Source organism: Megalopta genalis, chromosome 1 (genome assembly GCF_051020955.1).
Source record: "Megalopta genalis isolate 19385.01 chromosome 1, iyMegGena1_principal, whole genome shotgun sequence".
NCBI classification, from domain to species: domain Eukaryota; kingdom Metazoa; phylum Arthropoda; class Insecta; order Hymenoptera; family Halictidae; genus Megalopta; species Megalopta genalis.
This window is the reverse complement of record NC_135013.1, coordinates 21,726,585-21,746,741: the sequence shown is the minus strand read 5'-3', so window position 1 is coordinate 21,746,741 and position 20,157 is coordinate 21,726,585. Positions and strand designations below refer to the sequence as shown.

Genomic DNA, 20,157 nt, shown 5'->3' with positions numbered 1-20,157 from the left:
AGAATATGAAGCATAATAACAAGATGTGAATAAATAATCGCAAGGAACAAGAGCTAAAATAGTTGATCCATGGTTCGGGCGAGTTCGTAGAATTCCTTAAGCCAATAATAGTTTGACTATACTTATCGCATTGGCAAATGGAATCTTAATTGCGTAACTTATTCTAACAAAGACTTCTACGAACGCTTTCCTAAAATTCTATTAAAAAGTGCATCGAAGCATTAAATTTTCTACTGTACTTCCTGGTAAATATATTATTTTTGAAAATCCATAATCAGAAGAAGGATATCAGAATGTATAAAATCCAGGAGAGTATGAAGCTTGCTGAGAAGATATAAATGAATAATGGCAAGAGCGAGATCTGAAATATTGGGTTGTCCGAAAAGTTCATGCTGATTTTGAAGGAAAATTGAAGCGCAAGAGATTTAAATTTTACTATACATTTATTATATTTTATATGTATATGTAGGTTTCATTCTTTTCTACAACCTTTATCCATCTTTCGAGCAACTTAAAAATTCCGTCCTGTCAGAATCTCTCAGGTTTCTCAGCGAAAAACTTTTCTACGTGATTTTTTATCTTGACCAAAGAGTTGAAGCTTTCTACCATTAAGGGAATTTTGTAACGATCGAAATAGGTGGAAATCAGAGGGCGCAAGGTCTGGTGAATACGATGGATGGGATAGAACATCTCGAACGAGCTCCGACAACTTTTCTCGAGTTATCAAAGACACCCGAGGCCGCGCACTTTGTTTTCTTTCATATTCGCAGGCGTATAAAACTGACAGAAATGAACGTATCGTAACCAAATTTTTTTCCAAATATGCCCGAAAGTACCGTCTTTCACGATACGTATGCATGTCGTTTGATTTCAATCGTTCCGATATATTCGGACCTGTCCTTACGCCAGCTATCAAAAATCGGCACGAACTTTCCGAATAACCTAATAGTTGACTCACGATTCGGTAGCAAGAAATGTGGAAAGAATCATATGAAAAAAGAGCTCGATCCGGGGAAAAGAACAGGATGCAGGTAATCGAGTGCGCGAAATGCATCGCGGGCGTCACAGAAGGAAGCTTTTACCGAATCAATAAAATTTAACTATTCCCGTCGTCTCTTCGTCGCTCGAACGAGCATTCGACATCGAGCGTTTCATGCAGTCTGACTTCATTCAACTCGACCGATTCTTTTCGGTGCCGTTCGGTATACAGCTTATCCCGAGTGCTGCCCTTTGCGATTCCCTTCCAGTATCTACATAATCCAATATATGCCGATGCCGAGGCTCGGTCGAAGGGGGTCGAAGGTTCCTACGAATCGCTTGTTAGACTCCTCTGTGCCTATCCGCACCCCTTCTCTATTTTTATTATGTCTACCGGGAAATCTAGCCTCCCCTTTTAGTTTCGTCTACGAGGAACCATCTGGCCAGTGACGTCGGCATCGCAGGTAATCCGGTAAACATCGGCGGTTGAGCTCCAATTAGTGTCTGTTTGCTTTCCCTTTTCCTTCCGCCCTCTCGACTGCCACCGGCTTCTTCATAACCCCCGCCAGCTTTTCAATTAAAACTCGCAAGACGCGTTTTTCTTTCTCTCAATGAACTTCGAGGCGTTCGACGGTGACCCTGGTCGCCGTTTAGTCCGCAGCATGCTAAGCTGAAACGATCGACGTTCTCGAACCTGCGCAACGGAGGCTTTTAATATTCTCTCAAAAATGTTACAGTAATTTCTCTCTAATTCGCGCTCGAATTGCACAGAGAAATGGACAATTTGGGAGAAAGAGTCTCGTTATTATTGATGATCGGTAACTATAAAAATAAGCCGCGAACCTAGAATAATCGTATCACCTCTTCCAAATTGTCCATTTTTGTGCATAATCTAAGCTGAAACGATCGACGTTCTCGAACCTTCGCAACGGAGGCTTTTAATATTCTCTCGAAAATGTAACAGTAATTTCTCTCTAATTCGCGCTCGAATTGCACACAGAAATGGACAATTTGGGAGAAAGAGTCTCGTTATTGTTGATGATCGGTAACTATAAAAATAAGCCGCGAGCCTAGAATAATCGTATCACCTCTTCCCAAATTGTCCATTTTTGTGCACAATCTGTGTGCGAATTAGACAGAATTGACTGCACTTGCGAGTAACTGTCTAAAATCGAATCGACAAATTTTATATCGCCAGTCGAACACGTCGTTTTTACTGGTATCATCTGGGCCGGTGTGTAAGGACTCCAGCGCGACGTTAGTTTTTGTACACAAAGTCGAGCTCAGCTGTTCGAGCTCGACGTTGGCTCAGGTGAACATCCTGTACTGTACGCATTAAATAGTCTTCTATTTGTATCGTCGCGATGTATTTATCGCCTGAGCAATCCTTCCAATAATCCCAATATCAAATCCGTTATCTATTTTCCGTTTTTCCCATGCAACGCCGGGAAAAACGAATTGCCGTTCGTTGGGGCATTGCCCTCGTGCATTGTAACGAACGTTCAGCACTGCTTAGTTCTTCCAATATTCAAAAACCCCACCCCTTTTCCTTTTCTAACGAATGGCCCACGACGATATAAATAGGTCTGCGCATCGCGATCGAACGCGTTACGCTTGCAATTCTTCTGCGCTTGCAGTCTAGTTCCGCTTGTGTACACTTGGTTAAGAATCTTTGCGCTTGCAACTCTTGTTGAGCTTGCAGCTTATTATTGGTTACGCTTGTAATTCTTCTGCGCTTGCAGTTTAGTACCGCTTGTGATACTTGGTTAACAATTTTGCGCTTGCAGTTTAGTTCCGCTTGTGATACTTGGTTAACAATTTTGCGCTTGCAACTCCTGTTATGCTTGCAGCTTACTATTGGTTACACTTGTAATTCTTCTGCGCTTGCAGTTTAGTTTCGTTTGTGATACTTGGTTAACAATTTTGCACTTGCTACTCCTGTTATGCTTGCAGCTCATTATTGGCTACGCTTATAAGTCTTCTGCACTTGCAGTTTAGTACCGCTTGTGATACTTGATTAACAATTTTGCGCTTGCAACTCCTGTTATGTTTGCAGCTTATTATTGGCTACGCTTGTAGTTCTTCTGCGCTTGTAGTCTAATTCCGCCTGTGATACTTAGTTAACAATCTTCGTGCTTGCAACTCTTGCTACGCCTGCAGTTTATTATTGGCTACACTTGTAATTCTTCTGCGCTTGCAAGTTAGTTCCACTTATGTACACTTGATTAATAATCTTCGCGCTTGCAACTCTTGTTACGCTTGCAGCTTATTATTGGTTACGCTTGCAATTCTTCCGCGCTTGCAGTCTTTTTCCGCTTGTGTACACTCGGTTAAGAATCTTTGCGCTTGCAATTCTTATTACTCTTGCAGCTTATTATTGGCTACGCTTGCAATTCTTCCGCGCCTGCAAGTTAGTTCCGCTTGTGATACTTAACAATTATTAAGTAACAATTTCGCGCTTGCAACTCCTGTTATGCTCGCAGCCTATTATTGGCTACGCTTGTAATTCTTCTGCGCTTGCAAGTTAGTGCTTGCATCTTCGTGCTTGCAACCCTTGTTACGCTTGCAGCTTATTATTGGTTACACTTGTAATTCTTCCGCGCTTGCAGTTTCGCCTATGATACTTGATTAACAATTTTGCGCTTGCAATTCCTGTTATACTTGCAGCTTATTAATGGCTACGCTTGCAATTCTTCTGCGCTTGCTGTCCAGTTTCGCTTTAATCTATCGCGCTTGCAAACCTCGCTACAGCTTTGTAGCCATAAATCGAACGCTTGATCGTATCATTCGTGAGCTTCACGACACATCATCACATTTCATCATTCTATTGTACATTAATCTACTCTGCACCAATCTTATTCGTTAGAATGTATTTTGTTTTATTACCCCAGCGTTTTTTTACCATACAGTCCACTATTCAACCTTTTCATCCTTTCAATATAACTAGAATTTCCAACAGCAGCGTAATCAAAAATTCGAGCGAGCGATCTCACTTTAACTGTAATTCAAGGCGTCGACTTTAGAGACGAGTGCTTAATTTGGACCTGACCTAATATTCTCATTCTACGGCATCGTTTTCATCTCGTTTATATATATGAAATTAAGCGCATTTACCGACGTCGCATCTAAATTCCAAAATTTAAGCAGCAATTTATTAAATGCGAGCAGATTTGGGAATGTAAAATTAAATTTTTATAGGAAACAGACGGCATCATTTGTGTAGAAATACTATACAATATAAATAGTGCTATATATATAGTATTATAAATAATACTATATAATATAAATAGTGCCTCGTGTGAAGAATTTGAAGAAAGTCGCGCCAAGACGGCCCCACGGTCCTGCAAAGGAGGATTAGAGAATATTCATAAGAACCGGAAAATTTTCTTGGGGCATTCGGCCCGGAATATACGCGCGCTCGGCAGACGAAGAAGACCGGCTTTGTTTCGGTTTGGCAAATATTTCGAAGTCTTCCAGCTCGGCGGCAGGCTGCAGCGATAATTGGCGAACAGCCCCGCCGGAACGACTGCGAAAATGTTTGTCTGTCTGTTTATTTTGATACGCTTATCAAACGATGGAGGGTAAACGGTAATATTCTTGGCGAATTCCTTCGATAGGGAGGCGAGGGGAATAATTGTGCGCACGTAGGGAACGGAATGTAGACGAAAGTTGTAGCACGGACGCGAAACGACGGGAACGACGGTTCCGTATTTCGAGTATGGCGCGATTATTTCGGAATTCCCGAGGCACGCTTCGTATTTACTCGAGTCTCGCTTTGTTTCTTCCTTAAGCGTTCCTTCCTATTTCCGTAACGACGTACGAGGATCAATTGTTGGCAACGTTTGCATTTCCACATTGCATGCGTTTCAGGCAAGAAAGGAATTTGAATGTAAATGCTTTGGTCGCCTCGGTTGCATGTTTTCCCAGAGTAAACTGATGGAACATGCAACGTCGAATGCAAATGACACCGGCCGGTCATTGCAGATTGCCACGAAAATATATGGGGATCCGTTTTTAAACTACGAAAGAACGAACACCGACGGGGGTTGCCGAGGCGCAACCAAACAGAGAAACAAAAAGAAGAACCGGAGAGGGGGAGGGGAGAGAGAAAAGAACGCGAGGTACGAGAGAAAACGTAACGACTGCGACGGTATATGGAACGTCGAAGCTCATGCACGATTATAATAAATTGCTCCGATCGGCGTACGGATAACGGCGAGGGGAACGATCGTCAGAATTGTAACCTTTAAGCTCGTCGAGCCTTCCGAGAACCTTTCTTTGCACGAGACAATGCTCGCGTCGGCGTAAAAATCCCGAACAAAGGGGAGCCTCGTGTCCTGGAAGTATTTAACGTGACCACCGGTTGTCGACCGGTAATTCGACAATTTCAGAACCGTCGGGGCTCCGGTTCCTTGTTCCCTTGATTCGCGGCCGATCGAAGCTCGGTCTCGATCGCCAGTCGCGTCTGCGTCTACACCGTCTACGTCGTCGTCGTCGCGTTCCATCCCGTCACGTCGCGTCGCGTTCTTCCGTCACGCTAAACGTCGCTCGCCGCTCCGCGATGCGTGAGTCCCGATGATTACCGAAGACTCGTCAAGCCAATGAGACGGTTTCCCGTCCTCGGCACGGTCTTCACCCCTGGCTCAGCCTCGAGCCTCCGCCCTCTCTCCCCCGCCAATCGAATAATTTCGACGAACGAAACCTTCGGGGGCAATTCCGCGTCATCGGCAAGGTCCGGTCGATGTTTCAAGGCAATTCCGTGGCTGGTAAGGGCTTATCACCGGGTGGCACGGCATCCAACGGCTCCGACACGGGAGCCGGTCTCCTCCTATAGAAGTTCCACGAGGGTTGTTGGTTCCTCCTCCTTCTTCCCCGGCGACCCTCTTACCGCGGTACCCCACACCCCCTGTCAGTCCTCCTCCCGCCGTTTCCACTTGGACTCCGTACCCGTGGCTCCTTCTCTTCTTCCTTCTAGGACTCGTTGCTTGAATTCCTCCGGTGAAGAAGGATCGATAATGGATCCAGCCGGCTTTCCAGTCCATTCTATACGCATCATTTGACACCCGGTAGGAGACGGCAAGGGAGGGAACACGGTGAACCGCGAGAACGCGCCGTACTGGGGGAGCGCGAAAGAGAGAGAGAGGCGAGGAATTCAATAGATAGAAATCACTGCCAATGTCGGAACGCTATATGACGGCGAAGAAATCCTGGAAAATGAGACGATCCCGGGAGCCGAGGAAGAAAAATTATATCGACGCCCGGAATCCCTTAAGATCCGCCGTTTGAGCTGCTTCTCTTTCATTCTACTTCTCTTTTATTATTTTCCTTTTCCTTTTTTGAATGCCGCTCTTTCTCCATCTCTCAATTCCTGGCCGACACTGTCGAATCTACCGCCCTCGCACAGTGGCACGAATTCTACGTGGAAAATAGTCGTACGTCATTTTATCCTATTCATGACGAATTAAATTATTATTTTATACCTCGGAATAATGTTTTTGCGAAGATAGGACCACTTAACAGAATTATATAAATATAGCTACGTGCATGTAAATACATGGTATGTAAAGATATATATATATATATAATTATAATTATATGTATTATATAATAATAATTATTATTATTATAATAACAATAATAATTATTATTATTATATTTATTATATTATTTTATTATTATATTTTTTTTATTTTTTTTCATTATAATTATAATTATATTGTTATTTATAATTTGAAAAATTATAAATAACATGCATACAAATATTTAAATGCTTTTTTTTCGGTCGAAAGTCGTGGAGAATTGTGATTTACGTTATCATTAATTGTTTGTAGCTCGTAACAACGTCAACTGACTTAGATGAAATTTTCAGTATGCATGCGACTTACGAAGATCTACAAAACGCATTGTTTCAGACTTTCGTTACAAGTTCATAAAAAACGTTCTCATTTTCTCATTCCAGCAAATTGCAAATTTTTAAAAGATATTTCTAGACATTGCCCAGTAAACTAGACCCCCCCGAAATGTTCAAAAAATTCATCGAAAAGTTACACAGCGTTGAAAGATGTTCGAATATTTTTCACACCCTCTGTATCTATTTTCTGGCGTGGCTTTTCCACGTAGAACGGCTATTCGTCCCACCGCGAGTAACGGTGGCCGGGATGCGTTCAGACAGCGGTGAAATCCTCGCGAAAATACCACCGTTCATACTCATTTCCGCCTCCCCCGGTTTGCACAGCTCGCCTGTTCTGCTCGGTAATCCCGTCTATACGGAACCCAAAGACGACGGCCTGGACGACGCTCTCCAGGACCCTCCCCGAGGACACCTCTATCCCCCGCATTGTCGGCCGTCCCCGCGGCTCCCTGCGGCCCTTCGTCACCTCTCACGACCCTGAAATGCTCTATTTATAACGGAGTCCTCCTCGATCGCCGACGATTTTTTTTCCACCGTACAAAGGACGGATTTCTCGCCGTCAGAGGTTTTCTCTTACGGTCACTTTGCTGATTGCTCGGCCGATCCGAGGGCGATCTTCTCACCCCTAGGTTGGCCAAGCGACGGATGAAACGACGCTTTGCTACGGGAGATTGTCTCTTAACGTTCCAAGCGAAACTTCGGGTTAGTTTTTATCTTCATCGAGGAGGGCTTTGTTTTTGAAACGTCTTTCAGAAGTTCCGGCGCTGAGAATATGACCCTTGCTCTTTAGAGGCTCCGGTGTAAGCGTCGCGGTCTTAGAATCCTCTTACCAAAGGCGTCTCGGTCTTCTCCATCTTGTGGTCGCATCATCTAGGAACAATGTCGTTCTACTCAAGACAACGCAATGGCAAGTTGCTTGGCTCGATTCGATTCCTAGGATAGGCTGGTTGTTGTAGGATGTCCAATTGATGTGTGTTTGGTTTGTTTCCAGGCATAATTAACACGTCGAATGCCACGGGGGCCATCGCTGACCGGCACTTAACTTGGCGGTGACGCCATGGGGGCCACCGGTGACCGGCGCGCCCAAATTGATAGAAATATATATAATTTAAAAGAAATGTCAATATCTAAAATTTTCTATTATTACCATCGTCAATTCGAACAGTGACCCCTGTCGCAATTAACATGTCAAACATGGTTATACTGTAACTTATCTATCGCAGATAATATTTCAACATTATAATAATAATATAATAATATATATAATAATAATATATAATAGTATATATAATATTCACATAAAAGAAAATTCATCGTGGCGCCACGGACAATTTCTGTAAAACCGGCGTGGCATTCAACGTGTTACCTTCATTTATATCGAAAAGGCCATATTCAATTTTTATTCTTTTATTTGGTTTATTTTTAATTACAAAAATTTAGTACATCTCATTCGGTTAGTTAATTATACCGAGAAACAAGCCTGCATAATTAATTTTGTATTTATCGAATAAGACATATTACATTTTTCTGTTCTTTTATTTTGTTTATTTCTTAAGGACAAAAATTTAATATGTTCAATATATAATACAGTAATTGATTACGTATTAATTGATCATATATTATTATATATTACATATTAATTGATTACATTACAATAATTACAACAATATATTACATATTTATTGATTAATTGATTGTATATTACATATTAATTGATTATATAATACAGTAATTATAGACCCTGTTTTAAAGTGCTAATTGACACGTTAAGTGGCGAAGATCCGCCGCGAAAATTGCCACGAAATCGAAGTAGTTCAATTAGCGTAGCTAAAAGCAGATATTATAAATTTATCACAGCTGATTAGTGTTTTAATAAAAATCTTGAAAACTGATTTAAAAAACCGGTGTCAGCCGACGCAGCAGCACTCGACGTGTTAAGAACCGAAACGCGAAGCGTAACGAAGCGGGACTTGGGGAAGGCGTCGGGATCAGGATGGAAGTCGAACCTAATTACGAAACAAAAATGGGAGGATAATCAGAGATCGGGGACACCGAGCGCGGGGCGCGAGAGAATCAGATTCTCATCCGAGCTAATAACTCCGCGAGACAAAGTTTCTTGCGGAGCGGCGGACGTAAACAGATTGTATGCAAATGCGGTGTTCCGCGGCCCGGTAAAAATGGCTTAACTAAGCCGTCACTTGCCCTTAGCCGGCGCCAAGATTGTTTTTGCCTCAATAAGACACGACGTAGCCCGGGCGGGCGCGATGGTTAGCGGAAGCAATTCGTTCTTTCCCTCTTTCTTTTCCTCATCTTCCTGTTCGCCTTCCTCTCGGCTTCCTTTTTTTCCCCCCCGCCTGTTCCGCCGGTGTTCGGAACAACAAGACCAGAAACGGATGTGGAAGATAGGTACGAGGCACAGGTCGGTCCGTCGGAGCCCGAGTTTTCGAGACGGCCGTGGCGAGATTATAATTATGCAAATGCCTTGTTGCGGGGAAGAAGAGAGCGAGCAACAGATGTCTGGAACGGCACCTTCACGAAAGAGCGTCGCCCCGGCGCGATGCTATTCGTGTTGTACCGAGGGCCGACGATAGAATATAAGGTGGGGCTGAAATGAAGCATGGCTCCGGCGACGTCTTGTATTCCCGGCCGTGGCCTGGCCTTCAGTTCCCGTGGCTGCGAGAGCCACGAAGACGTTGCCGGATTCTTTCATTCCCCTGCCGCCGACAGGTGCCGCAGATTGCGCATCCGACGCCGCGCCCCAACACCTGTGTTTCTTTTTATGAAAACCAGACGCCGCGGCCGCAAGGAATTGCTACTCGTAAAGCTCCTTTATCCGCGGTAAACCGATACGCTTTCCACGGTTTCGTTTCTTATTTTCGAGCGTACCAGAAATATCTCGCGATTTCAAATCTTGCCTCTCTACGAGCACTGCCGCTCTGTACGGGAGTGCTGGTCCCGAGAAACCCGGTAATATCGTTGGAATTTAGATGAAACGAGATGTACAAAGTTACGTAAACGAATTTCTTCGTTTCGAAGTGTTCTAGCCGCGATCGGTCTAGACAAAGGTTCAATGACCTCGACCTGGCCTTAGAATGACCAAGTACGATCGAAGCGAGCCTTTTCTTCGTTGGCGAAGGATTAAATGTAAGTATTAAAAGATATATTCCTGTGGGCCATTCCAAGGTCACGGTGGAGTAGATTGATTAAAATACCCTGAAAACAGTAACGACGCTGTAAGACTGAACGTTTGCGGTGCCATTTAGGAAAAGCATTCAAAATCATTCATAAAATTGAATTCATTTCAAATTCTCTCCATTCTTATTATAATGTATGCTGTATTTGAAGAATTTATTAAATTATTTTCTACGAAAGTGTCTCTATAATTCTCACAATTTTTAAATAAGAGATATGAAACCGATCATTTTGATGACTACGGTAGGTTTAGTGTTGAGTTTGAGGAGAATATGCGATTTATAATTTGATTCTTATTAAATTCGATGTAGCTAAAGAAACTTCATTTGAGGTTTCGAGAGCTCAATAAAAAATATTTATATATATATATATATATATAATTATTATTATTATTATATACATCGAATTTAATAAGAATCAAATTATAAATCGCATATATATATATATATATATATATATATTATGTATTATACATTATATATTGTATATATACATATACATGCATATATCTACATGGATGTAATTCATTTCTTTTACAAGGAAATAAAAATTCAATGTATCCGTTGTCAGCCAATTATAATTAATGGGGGCATATAGCAAATATAAATCTTTTTTTCTGGCGTAGGAATTTATTAACGACAAAGAAATGATAATGAAAGTAGCGAAGAAAGAAATCGCGGCGCAAAGGAAACTGTACCTGTCGTCTTCTCGTCGAACGTCGATGCAAACTTGGCGGAAATCTTCGTCCGCTGTTTCATGGAATATCGATTGACATGAAAGAACGACATCAGGCTTGTGCCGCGAGCCTTGGAAATTAAGTATTATACAAGGGGCGCGCGTTTAATCCGTGCCAAAGCACGGAAGTCACCGACAATACGCTCCGAGGCTCGCAGGCTAATTGGAAGTTACGAGGATGGCCACGAGCCTGCATGAAACCATCCGTGGTATTTCCAGTTGTCCCGTTTATAAATCATTCCACCCTCGCGAGCCCGCACGTAATATAGAAGACAATTCTTCCCCGATCGAGTCGCCGCGCCCCGTTCCTCTAATTTCTCCCCCGGTGGCGCGTCTCTCCGTCGGGCCCGCGCGTTTTATCTCGTCCACGCGACGAAGAAGATTCGTGCGACTGACTGCTTTCCTCGGGAACGAACGGTCCAGCAGCAAGAAGAGGAGCCCTTTTATTGTGCGCCACGGACTTCGTCGAAGAATTCTTATTACGGGCCGGGCGCGGTGCTCGCGCCCGAAGAAATCTCATTACCTCGTGCGGGGATAGAATTGCGTTGACGAAAAGTTCGAAAGGAGGTGTTAAGGCTCGCGCGCAAAGAGAAAATCGAAGGAGACAAAGTCCATCCGGCTGGACCACCCTCTCTCGCCCGATCCCCCCCCCCCTTCTCTCGCGGCACCCTGTCTGCCCCGTTCCTTAGCGAGCGCCAGGGGTGGGGCTCTCGAGGAAAAGGAAACTCAATTTTCCACGGATAACAAAAAACAGAGTGTTACTTAGAGACGATAGGGACGAGCGGGCCAAGAATTCGGTTTGCGTTCCCCGATCGCGAGGATGATACGCCACACAGCGGGCCATTTACGCTGGAAAACACGGAACTAAACATTCTCTCTGATTGAAATCAGACATTTGTGTCCAACTCGATGGTATTTTACGATAAGACGTTACGTACGTGTACTTGTGAACGTTGAATGAATTGCAGAATCTATTTTGTAACATTTATATACAAAACTGTACTTATGAAATACGTGTATTGAATATCCAAATGATAAACTAATTAACAACTCTTGAAGAACGAATTAGCAACTAATGCGGAGCAAATTATTAAATAATCATATACTTTATTACTCTAACTACTGCAATAGTAACAGTCAATTTCTTTTAAAAGTAAGGCAAGCACATATCATTTATGATGTGACAGAAACGTACAGTGCACCTCGCGGCACTCGTAATTAAAAAATGAAATAAAAATTGAACGTATTTAATTAGATATAATGAACTAAACATTCTCTGATTGAAATCAGACATTTGTGTCCAACTCGATGGTATTTTACGATAAGACGTTACGTACGTGTACTTGTGAACGTTGAATGAATTGCAGAATCTATTTTGTAACATTTATAGACAAAACTGTACTTATGAAATACGTGTATTGAATATCCAAATGATAAACTAATTAACAATATTTAAACAACGAATTAGCAACTAATGCAGAGCAAATTATTAAATAATTATAGTACATTTCCAGTGCAAGGAGCGTGAATAAACGCAACACACGCTCTAACTACTTCAATATAACCTAATAACAGCCAATTTCTCTTAAAAAGTAAGGCAAGCACATACCATTTATGATGTAACAGGAACAAACAGTGCACGTCGCGGCACTCATAATTAAAAAATGAAACAAATATTTAACCCCTTAACGTGCACGCTCGAGTTATCTCGAGGGCGCTAAACTGGCCAAACTGTGCACACTCGAGATAATTCGAGCGGCGTTGTATTATATGTTGCTATAATTTTTCACACACGAATGCAATCGAGAATTGAAAATAACAATGTGAAAGCAAAAAAAAACGATCTTTTTATTGATATTTATCATTTACATGGGATTGTAAGCTATAACACTTACTTATTCAAGTATAAAATATATCCTTTTTCTATACTTATCACTTACGAATTATCTCTTTCTTGTGAGCCGCTTTCCGACAGCGTATTCATATTCAGATTCTGATTCGCTCATTTTTCAATATATATTTTACTAAAATATAATGTAAAATAAGAAATAATAATAATAATAATAGCAATAATAATAATAGTAATATCCTGAAAATTAGAATTGCGATAAAAATTTTGATTATTTTTGTATTTTTGTAATTTTCTTGTCAAGACAATGTTTTAAATTGTGTATTTTTACATTAAAAGAAATTGATTCTTTTTGGCGTAAAATTGAAGGAAATTGAATCGAAGGAGAAAGAATTGAGTTTACAGATAATAAAAAAGTCAGTTACACAGTTACAGCACAAGTGCATAGAACCACCGCAAGTAATCAACATTGTTGACAATCGGTAACTATAAAAACGAGCCGCAAGCCTAGAATAATCGTATCTCCTCTTCCCAAATTGTCCATTTTTCTGCACGATCTGAGCGCTAATTAGGTAGAATTTACCGTATTTCTCCGCGAATTTAGTCCCGCGATCTCGACTCGAGCCTCCTCGAATCATTGCGCAACCGTTGCAACGTCCGTCGACGATGGGAATTTCGCTCGCCTCGTCCCTCGTTCTTCTTCTTTCGCAGACGTTCGCGTATCACGGAGTCATGACACGAGTGTATCGAGGGGAAAATCGATGCCCGCGATGGTAAACGTTGTTTAGACACACAATACACGCCGGGAGAAAGATTAATGATGCCGGCGCGGTATCATTGCGCTGGAATGCATCCCGGCGTTCATTCATCATCTTGTTCTCGAGTCGCCTCCATTCTGTCGTTGACTTATTATTTATTACAACGAGCCCTGCGTTTTCCGCCTTGCGAGACCCGTCTCGCAACGAGAAACGTTTCCCCGGTTCAAGGTGCATCGGGTGCCCATAAATAAGGCCCCCGCCGGACCCGTTAACGTATTCGTCACGTCTTCGGTTCGGCCGGCGGTAATTAAGGGGATGCCTCGTGTAACACGGAAAGTAGGGGATCGTTAGGCTGTTTTTCTTGTTGGGAAGCTGTCTTGCAATTTTCTAGGTATGTACTTCGTTAGTAGCAGCATCATTCATATGGAACTAAAACTGGAACACCGACATATTTCGAACTGTTTTTTGTAATCCCCAGTCCGAAACGAACAGATTCATTTCGTTATTTTGACACGCATTTTAGGAACATGGAATTTTTCAGTCATTGCACTTTTTATTCTGTAAATTTGTTATAACACTTTCGCTTAGCCAGAGATATAATTTCCAAAAATCTATAGCTGAGTGCGCGAAATCTATTTATGGGAGCTTCTTAAAGCCCCATAATTAAAGTAATTGACTAGTAGTAGTCTCATAGTTATTAGAAGCCCAATTTTACACAAAGTAACGCATCCAATTGCTTAAAATTTTTGTCGAAATCAATATTTTAAAAATACGTGCTTCTCCAGCTATTTTAACATAGATTAAGGCAAAAATTGTTTTTTCTGGTCCAGAAAGAAACTGACAACACTGTTATTGCTGAAAGTCCCAGAAAAACGCATGTTGCAGTGCATTTACTGCGTTGCTGCTGCCATTATAAAAAGAAATTAAAAAGAATTTTTAATTTAATTTTTTTCATTGCTCCAAACTTATACAAAAAAGTTTCATAAGCGAATTTGCGATTCGCTTATTTATCTACTCGCACTAATGGTTAAAGAAGCGCTTTATTTTTCAACTTCAACCACAGGTACAGCAGGACTTGAATTAATTTTTCTCAAAAACAAAGACTCGTTTTGCAAAAGAAAGTCGTTAAAATTTACCAGTACAGTAAAATATTCTGAAGTTAACTGGCACGTTTGCAAGCGAGAGTAGCAATTCAGCTGACGCAGCGCGGAATTAAAATGCAAGAAAACGGAACACCAACGAAGAGCGTACGATGATGAACGAAGAATTAAAAGTAGGGTGCCGGGAAACAGATCCGGTATAATTGCGGCGAGTCGTGTGCAGGCAACGGATCCAAAACGATCCATTAAACTATCAACCGGCCATTGATTTACGTTTCCTTGTTGGCTCCTTATGCCTCCTTATTATTGCAGCTAAATCGAGCCATAAATCAAACGGCGTCGCATGAAATCCCCCTCCGCCCTCCCGCACGAATTTATACGACACTCGGAGCCCGTTCCAGCGACGTGGCATAATCTCTTTTGTAAACGCGTCTTCTTTTGTCCGGCGCTCCTTGCGCACACGGTTCTGTTAACTTGTACCTTACGCTCCCGTGAAAGAAGTCGGCGCATGAATTACGACTGGAAACGAAATCTCGCGTGTTCAAAATAAAATAGATGGGGATAACCGTGCCGATATGGAATAGGGGAGAGAAGAAATCTATCGACGGTGTTTCTCTCGATCGGCCCGGTTCGACGTGTTCCGAACGATAAAACGCGTTCGAGTCCTGCTATAAATTAATTCCCGGTGGGATAGACCGGCTAATTTAGAAAGGAATATTGAGACAGTTAACTAGTAGATAGGCCAGTTAAGTGGATAGAGTAATGTCACTAGCTACTTAAGTAGATAATGGTAAGGTTACCGGTGGCGTCGCTTTTCATACGTGATTATCTTGTCAACTTTCTGTAGATCGTTTGGATGCAACGCAGACTTACTGACACTCGCAACTATAATCTTTATCAATGTTCCCTTTAGCGATGATTAATTTATTCAACCGGCGAGACGGATAAATTGCTTGTAACTTGAAAATTGACGGTGCGTATATTTATTTTGCATTAATGTGTATAAAATTCCGTGGAAGACGTGATCGAAGTTCCGGAGATCGTAAATGTGAAGAATAGTTTATGAAGAATGTGCAACAGCAAAATGTATAAATGCATGTGGTAAAATATATTATTGGTTGGATCGCTGTTACGACCACAACAAAATTTGTGGGATACTAATTTTTGCAAATTGCGAGATACTTGAAAATCTGTAGCTTCTTTAACTTCATTAAAACATTTGGAATTTGCCGTCTAAAAATATTTCTTACTATGTTATTAATATTAATGACTAATTACTATATTAATATTATATATTAAATTAATATAATATTATATATCTTATTATTATAATATAATATAATATATATATAATAATAATATAATATAATATAATAATCTAAATAATATAATTATAATATTATAATTATATTATAATATTATATATATTATATATTACTATATTAAAATTAATGACTAATTACTATTTATAATATCAATACTTGAAAGTATTTCCGTAAGTATGTAACCCTTAACGAGATTATGGTCGCCGTGGTGGTATCTCTCTTGTAACTTTTATTTAATCCTCTAATTTATCAAGTTTCCAATGTTCCAACGTGAATTTACTTGCACAATTTGTCAACATGCAATACTTCAATAATGCACGACACTGCGTAATCAGAAAAAATAGCATACTATTCCAAAGTTAAATATCTATACATATAATAGTAGTTTGCTAATTTTAGTACAAAAAATTGAATTCGATCATCGAACCACGACGCTCGCGCTCTAACTGAAAGCTCAATAGACTGCACTAGCAGCTAATTGCACGAGAAACAATTTAGCAAAATAGGATGCAGCCCGAACGAACTGCGTCCCCGCGCAAGGTCCAAGAGACACACGGACGGAGTCATTAAAATTCAGCGAGCAATAATGGGTCAGGTTTTGAAGCAGGCTGCGGCCGTAGCCGCGCCCATGCACGCGCAATATCGTGAGAACGATGCGCACCGAACGTCCGCGGCCAGTGATTGCATGCTAAAGACGATCCAATGGTAATAACAATAATCGTAATATTCGTGCGAGTCGTCGACCCTCTCACGGTTCCCGGCTTGACATCCCAGGACGAAGACAACCGCGAAATCCGTGCCGACAACGCAGGGCGCAACGTCTTCGGCTGATTAATCCTGCGCGTCTCGTAGCCTTGGCATCCGTTTTGGGGCGGGTTCGCGGCAGATAATACCGCACGCGGGCATTATCTGCAGCCGGAGAGGTCGAGCTACACCGGTTGCATCGGAGAGACATCGCGGTGAGGCCAGGACGAGACGCGGAAACGCGGCGGTTCGGAGAGAGAGTGGAAACGATTGTGGCGAGGCGCGGGGATGTGGCGCAGGAAAGGAGGAAGAAGGGGGCCGAGAGGGTTAAAGAGAGAGAGGCCAGCCCCGAAACTTGGATGTAATTACTCCCGTCTAGCGTGTAAACTCCCGTCTTGTCATAGCTATCTAGGCTGCCGGGTTCAGCTGCGCCAGCCAGCCTTGAAATTACTCTCGCTTCCTTCTGCCGACTAATCAGCCGCGGCTCTTCCTGATAAAGTAAGAATCCTGTTAGCGGCGAAACCAACCCCGGCCGTGTTGCGCAAACATCGTGGCCACGACACCCCTTTGCAACCCTGTGCATCTCTGTTCGCCCCCTCCGCTCTCTCCTGCCGCCGCACAAGTGGGCTATTTGGCCCGACGGGCGCGTCGAAACGTAAAATTTTTATTTCATTCAAAATCAGTGACACTTTTTTCGTATGTTCCTTGATATATATGCAAGTGATCTAGAGGAATATAAATACTGGAAACTAACCTATTCTCGCGATAAAGAAATATATCGAGAAACTTGTATTTAAAAAGTGATTTTTTTACTAGTGATGTTTATAGTTAACAGATATAGTTTATAGATAAAAACGTATGCAGGGTATCGTAGTTTGTATATACTATAGTTTTACAGCATTTTGCTTCAATTTACATATATCGATCAATTACTTTTATATTACTTTTATATATTCTATATGATCTTCTATTTTTTATCCAGTTTTAATGTTTAATTCATTTTTCATTTGATTAATGTTTTTTTTCTTTCCATAAAAGATTAGAAAGAGTACGAATATTAGTTTTGGTTCGAATATTTAATGTATAGTATCAGAGAAAAGTAATCGTATTTTTGCAACTGAGCGGAAATGATATTTCGAATACTCTTTCAAATATCACTGAATATCGCTTAGGATATTTCATTGAAACAATTTCTACATAATTCTAATTTAGTGTCACACAATTTTTAAATAAAAAGTGTTTTTTAATCTTGAAATTGAAATATATTGTATTATAATAAAATTATATTTCAATTTCGAGATTAAAAAACACTTTTTATTTAAAAATTGTGTATTATAATAAAATAAAATATTGTAATGTTTCACGCTGTTTCTTTTCACAGGTTTGCGGTGCAAGTGCGCCACAATTCGCACGATTTTTCAAGCCTTTGCAACAATCTGACGAAAAAATGTTTTAAACAAAAGTTAAACAATACTCAGATATCTATGAACTCCAATATACAAGATATCAAAAAAATTTTTGTTTCCGGACAAGAATCAATGTCACTTTAATTTTTCGTACATTAAAATATATTTTTTTATTCTATTGGGTCGTTCGTAAAGTTGTTTCGTTCTTTCACGAGAAAATAAAGGACAATTTTTTAACGTTTCAAATAAAAAAGAACCTCCTGACATTTTTCTGGTGTTTTCCAAATCTTATCTCGTAGAAGCCCCGTCGTTTGCTGAATCACGTGCTTCTTTAACACGTTCCGTGCCGAGCTTTTTTACTCGAATCTTCACACTTTGATATTTTACTAAAACTTGATCTATTACGTGCAATTATTAATTCTCGTACACATAACAACGTAACAAAAACTTATCAACGCCCATTCTTGCGGTGGAAATTGATTCTTCGGTTCTAAATTTCTTGTAAACAATTTGTTCAGTTCACTAAGTAAACATGCAAGCGTGTACCATCGATGGTACACGTGGCACGGAACGTGTTAACGCGCTTACAAAACGAAATTTTTTTTCAGGAACGAAACAACTTTCCGAACGACCCGATATAATGTTGTAACTGGCGTGAAAACGAATCCAACAATACAGACATTATGACCTTTAGCTAATAAATAACGCTGCAATCCTTTCGGCGCGGGAATCGGGCCAAATAGACCACGATGCACCATGAAGACGGCACGGCGTTCGTGGCAAGTGCCACGGGACCCGAGAATGCCGCGGACCTCGCCGATCCGAGGGAAACGATCACCGGACCATCGTCGACTGTCTTCCCCGCCTCTGTAGTCTGCGTAGGTGATTACCGTTCAGCCTGGACACGCCGTGATCACCGATTCCGAATAAACCCTTTGAATTTATGCGGGTGTCGAGTTGCAGGCCGTAGATCCATCGCGAAAGGAAAAGAGAAAAATATCGTCGCCGTGACCGGCGATCGCCGGCCCGTTCGTTACGTCTAGCTTACGGGATTAACAATAAATTCATCGGTTTATTGTGTATTTCGACGAAATCGATGTCTCGCTTATCGATCCAGCCGGTGGCGCGCCGTCACCGGATATTGTAATAGAACCGGGAACAGGTCGGTATCGCTTCGCCGCGTTGGCAAGAGGGAACGGCGCGCTGATAGCGACGCAGGGGACAACTATGCGAGACGGTGGGAAAAAGAAAGCTTTTCAAGCGACGCGGACAAAACGCGCTCGCGTAGTACGTCGAGAAGGAAACGGCCGCGTGTACGCGTCCGGCGTGCAGATTGCGCTTCGCCGGCCGCGCGCGCATTCCGGCCGATCGACGCAACGCACCGTTTACACCTTTATATCATCAATCAACCGGGCCAGGTAGCGCAGGTGTATAAACGCGCGCGGCATCATTCCGCGATTGATCGATGAGTCAGCGAGCGTAAAACGAAAGAGTAGTAGGTACACGAGAGGAACGAGAACCGAACAGAAGCAGACGCGCGACAGAGAGAACGCGCAGAGAAAACGAGGGGTCCGCGAGAGCGCGGTCGAAGCCTCGTCCTGTATTTTAACAGGGAGACTCGGCAGAGCGTTAAAACGAGCCGTCAACGTGTCTCCGCGCGAGGGTATTAATTACGAAGCGATGGACATCCGACGCTGTACCACCGATACGTCCCGGGCATACGCGAGAACTCGTCACCGAGCCAGAGATATTATGCCGAAGAGATACGGCCGGAATCGCCGCAAAAATCCTACCCCCTATTAGTAATGACTTCCGACTCTAATTGGTTCGCTGTAACGAGACCCGATCGATCCTCCCGGCCTCGGCTGTCGCCTGATAATTCTTTCACCTGTCCTGTCTACTTCGGAACGTTTTCACGTAAATGCGCAAATTTTTATGTTCCCACAGCCGCTTCGGATAGCTGCGACGTTGAAGCATTTCAGAAAAATCGTCCAACCGATACGGATGGATTTTAATTAATCGTTATCGGAGACGCGGAAATACTTCACTGATTCTTTGACCATTCGTTTTTACGCGACCAGAAATGCACGCAAAGCGAGGATCTTCGAATTATTTTTGCGCATTTTCGAAAATGGTGCAGATTTGTCATGGAAGAGCAG

General features: G+C 41.9%; 1 protein-coding gene across 3 annotated transcripts in view; it reads right to left on the bottom strand.

Moving 5' to 3' along the window:
* LOC117221507 (discoidin domain-containing receptor 2) overlaps nt 1-20,157 on the bottom strand; it is a 251,007-nt gene that overhangs the window by 157,489 nt on the left and 73,361 nt on the right. The window lies entirely within an intron of this gene.